The following is a 9931-nucleotide window of genomic DNA, read 5'->3' on the forward strand; positions in this document are numbered from 1 at the left end:
CACAATGCCCAGCTAATTTTTGTATTTTTACTAGAAACAGGGTTTCAGCATGTTGGCCAAGCTGGTCTTGAACTCGTAACTTCATGGGATCCGCATGCCTTGGCCTCCCAGGCAAGAGCCACCGTGCCTGGATCTTCTACTTCTTCTTCTTTTTTTTTTTTTTACATGGGGTTTCACCATGTTGGTCAGGCTGGTCTTAAACTCCCGACCTCAGGTGATCCACCCACCTTGGCCTCCAAAGTGCTTGGATTACAGGTGTGAGCCACCACGCCTGGCCTCTACTTCTTTTAATGTGCAAAAAAGGGAATCTCGGCCGGGCCCCGTGGCTCACACCCATAATCCTAGCACTTTGGGAGGCTGAGGTGGGTGGATCATCTGAGGTCAAAAGTCCAAGACCAGCCTGGCCATCATGGTGAAACCCCATCTTAAAAATAAATAAATAAATAAATAAAGGGTCTTCAACTTAAATATCCTTCAATAGGGGATACACATACACATACACACTTTTTTTTTTGAGACGGAGTTTCGCTGTTGTTACCCAGACTGGAGTGCAATGGCATGATCTCGGCTCACTGCAACCTCTGCCTCCTGGGTTCAAGCAGTTCTTCTGCCTCAGCCTCCCGAGTAGCTGGGACTACAGGCGCACACCACCATGCCCAGCTAATTTTTGTATTTTTAGTAGAGACGGGGTTTCACCTCGTCGACTAGGATGGTCTCAATCTCTTGACCTTGTGATCCACCCGCCTCAGCCTCCCAAAGTGCTGGGATTATAGGCGTGAGACACCGTGCCCGGCCCATTTTTTTTTTTTCTTGGAGATGGAGTTTCACTTTTGTTACTCCAGGCTGGAGTGCAATGGCACGATCTTGGCTCACTGCAACCTCTACCTCCTGGGTTCAAGCAATTCTCCTGCCTCAGCCTCCCAAGTAGCTGGGACTACAGGCATGTGCCACCATGCCCAGCTAATTTTTGTATTTTTAGTCAAGACAGGGTTTCACCATGTTGACCAGGATGGTCTCGATCTCTTGACCTCATGATCCACCTGTCTCGGCCTCCCAAAGTGCTGTTATAGGCATGAGTCACGGCGCCCGGCCACACATACACACTTTTTTGTATGTTTGAGACAGACTCTCACTCTGTCACCCAGTCTGGAGTGCAGTGGTGCAATCTCAGCTCACTGCAACCTTCGTGTTAAAAAAAAAAAAGGCCAGGTGTAGTGGCTCATGCCTGTAATCCCAGCACTTTGGAAGGCCGAGGCAGATGGATCACCTGAGGTGAGGGGTTTGAGATCAGCCTGGCCAACACTGTAAAACCCCATCTCTACTAAAAATACAAAAAAATTAGCCAGGCATAGTGGTGGGTGCCTGTAATCCCAGCTACTCCAGAGGCTGAGTCAGGAGAATTCTTTGAACCCAGGAGGTAGAGGCTGTAGTGAGCCACGATTACACCATTGTACTCTAGCAGGGCAACAATAGCAAAACTCCATCTCAAAAAAATAAATCAATAAATAGGCCGGGCGTGGCGGCTCATGCCTGTAATCCCAGCACTTTGCGGGGGTTGAGGCAGGTGGATCACCAGGTCAGGAATTTGAGACCAGCATGACCAGCATGGTGAAAACCCATCTCTACTAAAAATACAAAAAAAATCAGCCGGGCATGGTGGCTGGTGCCTGTATTCCCAGCTACTCAGGAGGCTGAGGCAGGAGAATTGCTTAAATTCGGGAGGTGGAGGTTGCAGTGAGCTGAGATTGCACCACTGCACTCCAGCCTGAGTGACAGAGCGAGACTCCATCTAAAAATATAATAATAAATAAAATGGCCAGGTGCGGTGGCTCACGCCTATAATCCCAGCACTTTGGGAGGCTGAGGTGGGTGGATCATGAGGTCAAGAGATTGAGACCATCCTGGTCAACGAGGTGAAACCCCGTCTCTACTAAAAATACAAAAATTAGCTGGGCATGGTGGTACGCGCCTGTAGTCCCAGCTACTCGGGAGGCTAAGGCAGGAGATATGCTTGAACCCAGAAGGCGGAGGTTGCGGTGAGCCGAGATCGTGCCATTGCACTCCAGTCTGGGTAACAACAGCGAAACTCAGTCTTAAAAAAAAAAAAAAAAAGAAAAGAAAAAAGAAATTCTACACATGCTATAACATAGATGAACCTAGAAGACATCATGCTAAGTAAAATAAGCCAGTATTCAAAAAGACAACTACTGAGAGATTCTACCACTGTAGATGGAACCCCTAAGTAATATAGATATATAAAACAAAAATGTAGCATTTTCATTATATTACTACAATTTTTTTTTTCAAGACAGAGTTTCACTCTTGTTGTCCAGTATGGAGTGCAATGGCACGATCTCAGCTCACTGCAACCTCTACCTCCCAGGTTCAAATGATTCCCCTGCCTCAGCCTGCTGAGTAGCTGGGATTACAGGCATGTGCCACCACATCCAGCTAATTTTGTATTTTTAGTAGAGACAGGGTTTCTCTAGGTTGGTCAGGCTGCTCTCCAAGTTCTGACCTCAGGTGATCTGCCTGTCCTGGCCTCCCAAAGTGCTGGCCAGGCACCCAGCCTAAAACAATTTTTTTTTTTGAGACAGCATGTCACTCTGTTGCCCAGGCTGGAGTGCAATGGCATGATCTCAGCTCAATGCAACCTCCGCCTCCTGGGTTCAAGCAATTCTCTGCCTCAGCTTTCCAAGTAGCTGGGATTACAGGCACCCACCACCACACCTGGCTAATTTTTGTATTTTTAGTAGAAACAAGGTTTCACTATCTTGGCCAGGCTGGTCTTGAACTCCCGATCTTGAGTTCCACCCACCTCGGCCTCCCAAAGTGCTTGGATTACAAGCATGAGCCACCATGCCCGGCAACAAAATTATACTTTATTTATATTTTTTCAGACGGAGTTTCACTCTGTTACCCAGGCTGGAGGGCAATGAATCCATCTCGGTTCACTGCAACCTCCCCCTTCTGGGTTCAAGCGATTCCCCTGCTTCAGTCTCCCGAGTAGCTGAGATTACAGGCGACCGACACCTGTTTAATTTTTGTATATTGAGTAGAGACAGTGTTTTACCATGTTGACCAAGCTGATCTTGAACTCCTGACCTCAGGTGATCCACTCGCCTTGGCCTCCCAAAGTGCTGGAATTAAGGCCTGAGTCACCTCGCCTGGTAACAAATTTTTTAAGTACATTGCAGAATGAAATACTACTTGGCAACAAAAGGGATGAATGTTGATGCACACAATTTAGATGGATTTCAAAGGGAATTATGTGACTAAGAAAAGTAAATCTCAAAAGCTCACATACTATATGATTCCATTTATATAACATTCTCAAAATGACAAAATTATAGACAGAAAATACATTAGTAATTGCCAGGGCTTAGAGAGATAGGGGTGTATGCGTGTGATTATAAAGAGATAACATGAGGAAGATCTTTGTGGTGATGGAATAATTCTGTATTTTGATTATGGTGATGGTTACAGGAGTCTGTACATATGAGAAAATTGCATAAAACTATATAAACACATTGTACCAACCAACATCTTTTTACTAATTTTTTTTTTTTAGATGAAGCCTTACTCTGTCACCCAGTTTGCAGTGCAGTGGTGCAATCTCAGCTCACTGCAACCTCTACCTCCCAAGTAGCTGGGACAACAAGTAGGCACCCCCACATTTGGCTTTTTTTTTTTTTTTTCTTTTTGTATTTTTAGTAGATATAGGATTGGGTTTCCCTGCTGGGCAGGCTGGTTTTGAACTCCTGACCTCAAGTGATCCACCTGACTCAGCTTCCCAAAGTGCTGGGTTTACAGGTGTAAGCCACTGCACCTGGTCAATTTCCTGGTTTTGACATTGTACTATACTTATATAAGATGTAACCATTGGGGGAAAATGGATGAAGGGAACACTGGAACTCTCTACGATTTTTGCTACTTGCAGTGAACCTATAAGTATTTCCAAAAATAGCATTTATTTTTATTTATTTATTTTTTGAGACGGAGTTTCACTCTTGTCACCCAGGCTGGAGTGCAATGGCGCGATCTCCACCTCCTGGATTCAAGCAATTCTCCTACCTCAGCCTCCCAAGTAGCTGGGACTATACAGGCTGCGCCACCATGCACAGCTAATTTTTGTATTTTTAGTAGAGACGGGGTTTCACCTTGTTGACCAGGATGGTCTCGATCTCTTGACCTCGTGATCCACCCGCCTCGGCCTCCCAAAGTGCTGGGATTATAGGCTTGAGCCACCGCGTCCGGCTGCCCCCAAAATAACATTTAAATAGTACATCAACATAACTTTCTGTGACATAAGCCCACCGTTGTTTAAAAAAAAAAAAAGCTAAGGCTGGGCGTCTTAAAAAAAAAAAAGAAAGAAAGAAAGAAAATTAGCCAGTCTTGGTAGCAGGAGCCTGTAATCCCCAGCTACTCAGGAGGCTGAGGCAGGAGAATTGCTTGAACCTGGGAGGCGGAGTTTGCAGTGAGCTGATATCTGGCCACTGCACTCCAGCCTCCACCACAAAGTGAGACTGTCTCCAAGGTAAAAAAGAAAAAAAGAGTAGGTAGGGCTCAATGCTGGTACACGTAGAGCCAGTAGCTGAGGTGGGAGAGTCATTTGACTCCAGGAGTTGGAGTCCAGCCTGAGCAACATAGCCAGACCCATGCCTACAAAAAAAAAAAAAATGTGACTGGCACAGTGGCTCACGTCTGTAATCCCAGCACTTTGGGAGGCTGAGATGGTCGGATCACCTGAGGTCAGGAGTTTGAGAATGGCCTGGCCAAGATGGTGAAACCCTATCTCTACTAAAAATACAAAAATTAGCTGGGCGTAGTGGCAGGTGCCTGTAATCCCAGCTACTGGGGAGGCCGAGGCAGGAGAATCGCTTGCAGCCGGGAGGCGGAGGTTGCAGTGAACCGAGACCGAGCCACTGTACTCTAACCTGGGCAACAGAGCAAGAATTCGTCTCAAAACAAAACAAAGCAAACAAACAAAAAAAAACTTTTCATGCAGGGGGAGGGGGAAGAAGGTAAACTTGGTGAACTAATGGAGAACATATACCTTCCATTAGTAACATTGTTCTTGTTCTGGAAGATGAAGGAAGGCTTTATGAATTAATGAAGAACGTATACCTTCCATTAGTTACATTGTTACATAACGTACCCTCCTTTATGAACAATGGAGAACGTATACCTTTCATTAGTTACATTGTTCTTGTTTTGGAAGATGAACGCTTGGCACAGTGTGCCGGCAAACTGTTACAGTGTCCTCCTTTCCCTGCCCCACTTCATGTCCATCTCTTTGGCCATTCTGCCTTCTTTGGGCCCAGCTTCCCTTTAAATCCGCGTGGATCCTAGATTGCACGTCAGTGGGGCGGGCTGCAGAGGAAGGGCGCTGTTCCGGTTGGTCCGGGCCCTACCCCGCTGGAGGGCGCCAGCTGCCCTGGCGGGGACACCGGGGACGGAACGGAGCAGCGGGCGGCCAGGGAGGGGCCTGGCTGTCGCGACTCGGGCCTCTGAAAACCAGCTTCCGCCTCTCAGGACCCCGGCGCCTGCTTCCCATTGGTTTTTACTGGAAGAGGAGCCTTTCCAAAGGAATGCTTCTAGGGTACGTTAAAAATAGGCATTTGAAAAGTGATACCGCTCACGCCACCAGATCCCAGTTCTTCCCTGAGAGCAGTGCTGAAGTGACAAGATCCTAGGCCCATAGCATTAAAGTTCGTTTGCTTCCTTCTTTAAACAAGACCGACTTCAACCAAAAGTTCAATTTCATTAATGTAAATTAGAGGGAAATCAGCAATCACATTATCTGTAGTAGGCACAATTTGCTCGAAGACTTTGGTAGGCGTTCACTTCATTTTCTTTTCCCACAGAGAGCCAGTGAAAGCAGCAGGAATGCTCTTGAAATAAATGGAGTGATTTAGGGAACTCCACAGAAGACAAAGGATTTCTTTTTTTCTATTTCTTTGTTGTTGTTGATAACAAAAGCAAAATGTGCTTTCGTTGTTGTTAGGAGTCTTGCTCTGTCACCAGCCTGGAGTGCACTGGCGCGATCTCACCTCACTGCAACCTCCATCTCCGGTTCAAGCGATTCCCCTGCCTTAGCCTCTTGGGTAGCTGGGACTACAGGCGCGGGCCACTACGCCCGGCTAATTTTTTTGTGTTTTAGTAGAGATGGGGTTTTACCATGGCCAGGATGGTCTCACCTCGTGATCTACCCGCCTCGACCTCCCAAAGTGCTGGGATTACAGGCGTGAACCATCGTGCCCCACCGCAAAATATGCTTATTTAAACTGTAAATTATGTGACAGTGACAGAGTATAAAGCAAAAAGTGAAAAAATCTTCCTTCACTTTCTCATGCATAACTTAAGTAACCACTGTTAAAAATGTGTTACTCATCTGTCTAGATCTTTTCTTTTTTTTTTTTTTAATAGAGATGGGGTCTTGTGACGTTACTTAGGCTGGTCTGGAACTAATGTAATCTTCCACCTCAGCCTCACAAAGTATTGGGATTACAGGTATGAGCTACTGCATTCTAACACACGCGCACACACACACACACACACACACAGCACCAACATTTTATGAAGATTTAAGAAAAAACTTGGGGGGAGGGGAGTAAAAAATTAATTAAAAATAAATAAATAAAACTTTTATTGAAGTATAACTTACAATAAATAGTGCACATGTTAAGTGTGCAACTCCATGAATTTTTTACATACGTATACATCGAGATTTTTTTTAGATTATAAAAACTTCCTCTTTAATCAAGGTTTATAACATGAACAGATTTCTTGAATAAAATGGAAAGTTTCCAGTACACTGAAACATAAATCCACAAGTCACCATACATACAACACCCGGCAGAAGAAAACAAAGACAAGTTTATATGATCCCTTAATCTCAGATGCTTCCATCTACCAAATGTGTTCTGGATACACAGCACACTGTGGCTTCTGGGGTCACACTCAGCTGAGGCTGTGGGTCCACAGAGCACTCATCAGGCTGGGCTATGGTGGTAATGGTTCTACTCAGGAAGTAAAGCAGTTACCAGCACATTCAAACAGTGTATTGAATCTTTTTTTTTTGAGACAGAGTTTTGCTGTTGTTACCCAGACTGGAGTGCAATGGCACCATCTCGGCTCACCGCAACCTCCACCTTCTGGGTTCACGCAATTCTCCTGCCTCAACCTCCCGAGTAGCTGGGACTACAGGCGCCCACCACCATACCCAGCTAATTTTTGTATGTTTAGTAGAGACGGGGTTTCACCTTGTTGACCAGGATGGTCTCGATCTCTTGACCTCGTGATCCACCCGCCTCGGCCTCCCAAAGTGCTGGGATTATAGGCGTGAGCCACCACGCCCAGCCCTGAATCTTTTAAATATCAAAGTGAGAAACAAGAAGGCAACACAATAATGTCATCAGAAAGATGTTAGGAAGTAAGAACCGCTGTGTAAAGCTTGAGGCTGAAAAGTGGCTTGCCAGCTTCATTTCTTTGGCTTCTTGAGTAGTGGGCGCCGGAACAGTAAGATGTGAGGTTCTGGCTCATGGACCCAACCCTGACTCTGTTGAACACCAACAGACATCAAATGGGTTTTAGGGACCAGCTTGGCTATGTCTTTGGGCAGCATGACATGCCGATACTCAAACTCCTTGTCGTCGTATTTGGCCGATTAGTAAATTTGTTTGTGCGACATGATCACTCCATCTGCTAGCCTCCAGTCCCGCGCCGCCAACCTCCAAGCAACTCCCAGCAGCACCAAGACTTTTTTTTAACTCACATGAAGGAAGGGTATCATTCTATCAAATACACTTTACTGCAGTTTGCTTGCTTGCTTGCTTTTTCTTTCTTTCTTTCTTTCTTTCTTTCTTTCTTTCTTTCTTTCTTTCTTTTTCTTTCTTTCTCTCTCTCTCTCTCTCTTTCTTTCTTTCTTCTCTCTCTCTCTCTCTCTCTCTCTCTCTCTCTCTCTCTCTTTCTTTTTTTTAGACAGAGTTTTGCTCTTGTTGCCCAGGCTGGAGTGCAATGGTGTAATCTCAACTCACTGCAACCTCCGTCTCCCCAGTTCAAGTGATTCTCCTGCCTCAGCCTCCTGAGTAGATGGGATTACAGACATGTGCCACCACATCAGTCTAATTTTATATTTTTAGTAGAGACAGGTTTCTCCATGTTGGTCAGGCTGGTCTCGAACTCCCAACCTCAGGTGATTCATCTGCCTCGGCCTCCCAAAGTGCTGGGATTACAGGCATGAGCCACAATACCTTTTAAAAGTATTTTTTAAAGTAGAGATTGGGGTTTCACCATATTGGCCAGTCTGGTCATTGAACTCCTGACCTCAAGTGATCCACCTGCCTCAGCCTTCCAAAATGCTGGGATTACATGCATGAGCCTCCATGCCTGGCCTTAAATTTTGTTTTGTTTTTTCATTCGTTTGTTCATTTATTTATTGAGACAGAGTTTTGCTCTTGTTGCCCAGGCTGGAGTGCAGTGGCGCATTCTCAACTCACTGCAACCTCCTCTTCCCAGGTTCAAGTGATTCTCCTGCCTCAACCTCCTAAATAGCTGGGATTACAGGTGCCCACCACCACGACTGGCTAATTTTTGTTTTTTTGGTAGAGATGAGTTTCACCATCTTGGCCAGGCTGGTCTTGAAATCCTTACTTCGTGATCCACCTGCCTCAGCCTCCCAAAGTGCTCAGGTATGAGCCACCGAGACCAGCCAAGCCACTTTTACAGTTAGGTAAATCCGTATTTAAGAGGCAAGTTTAATAACGAACAAAGTTTCATTTTAAATGTAATGGCTGGGCTAAGTGCGGTGGCTCATGCCTATAGTCTCAGTACTTTAGGCGGCCGAGGTAGGTGGATCACCTGAGTTTAAGAGTTCAAGACCGATCTGATCAACATGGAGAAACCCTGTCTCTACTAAAAATACAAAATTAGCCAGGCGTGGTGGCACATGCCTGTAATCACAGCTGCTCAGGAGGTTGAGGCAGGAGAATGGCTTGAACCCAGGAGGTAAAGGCTGCAATGAGCCGAGATCATGCCATTGCACTCCAGCCTGGGCAACAAAAGTGAAACTCCATCTCAAAAAAAAAAGTTAATGGCTGGGTGTGGTGGCTCACACCTGTAATCTTAGCACTTTAGACTCCTGAATCGGGAGGATCCTTTGAGCCCAGGAGGTCAAGGTTGCAGTGAACTATAACTGCACCACTGCATTCCAGTCTGGGTGACAGAGCATCTCAAAAAAAATAAATGTTCCCTTCAAATAATACCAAAAAATAATGACAGATTTTGTAGACAACTTGTATATGCACAGCCTCTCATTCAAGTGTTCTTGTTTTTCTCACCTTCTCTCCAAGATATAGAGGAAAGTTGAGAAACTGTCTGTGGATTGAACTGCCAGGCTGTTTGTTTTCCAGACAGAAAGCCCCCAAGATTGCTGCCACATGGAGTATGGGCTCAGCCTGCAGGAAGTGACCCACCCTCTGTTGATGCACTGTCATCCCAGCCACAAGATCACAGGAAAAGGAGTGGTTGAGGCCTCTGGGAACCAAAACCCCAGCGTCATAAGGACTGAGCTTGTAGATTTCCCTCATGGGCAAAAGGTTGGCTAAGACCAGTCTTTTTTATTTTTTGAGACAGAGTTTTGCTCTTGATGCCCAGGCTGGAGTGCTCACCAAAAGCTCCGCCTTCTGGGTTCAAGCAATTCTCCTGCCTCAGCCTCCTGAGTAGCTGGAATTATAGGCACATGCCACCATGCCAGGCTAATTTTATTTTATTTTATATTTATTTTTTTGAGACGGAGTTTCGCTCTTGTTACCCAGGCTGGAGTGCAATGGCGTGATCTTGGCTCACCACAACCTCCGCCTCCTGGGTTCAGGCAGTTCTCCTGCCTCAGCCTCCTGAGTAGCTGGGATTACAGGCACACACCACCATA

The 9931-nt window shown here is 45.8% G+C and overlaps 1 pseudogene; it reads right to left on the minus strand.

The window, feature by feature from the left end:
• Positions 1-7358: 7358 nt before the first annotated feature.
• On the minus strand, positions 7359-7757 carry LOC144580851 (cyclin-dependent kinases regulatory subunit 1 pseudogene; annotated as a pseudogene).
• Positions 7758-9931: the final 2174 nt, after the last annotated feature.

The sequence above is a fragment of the Callithrix jacchus genome, chromosome 2, assembly GCF_049354715.1.
Source record: "Callithrix jacchus isolate 240 chromosome 2, calJac240_pri, whole genome shotgun sequence".
NCBI classification, from domain to species: domain Eukaryota; kingdom Metazoa; phylum Chordata; class Mammalia; order Primates; family Cebidae; genus Callithrix; species Callithrix jacchus.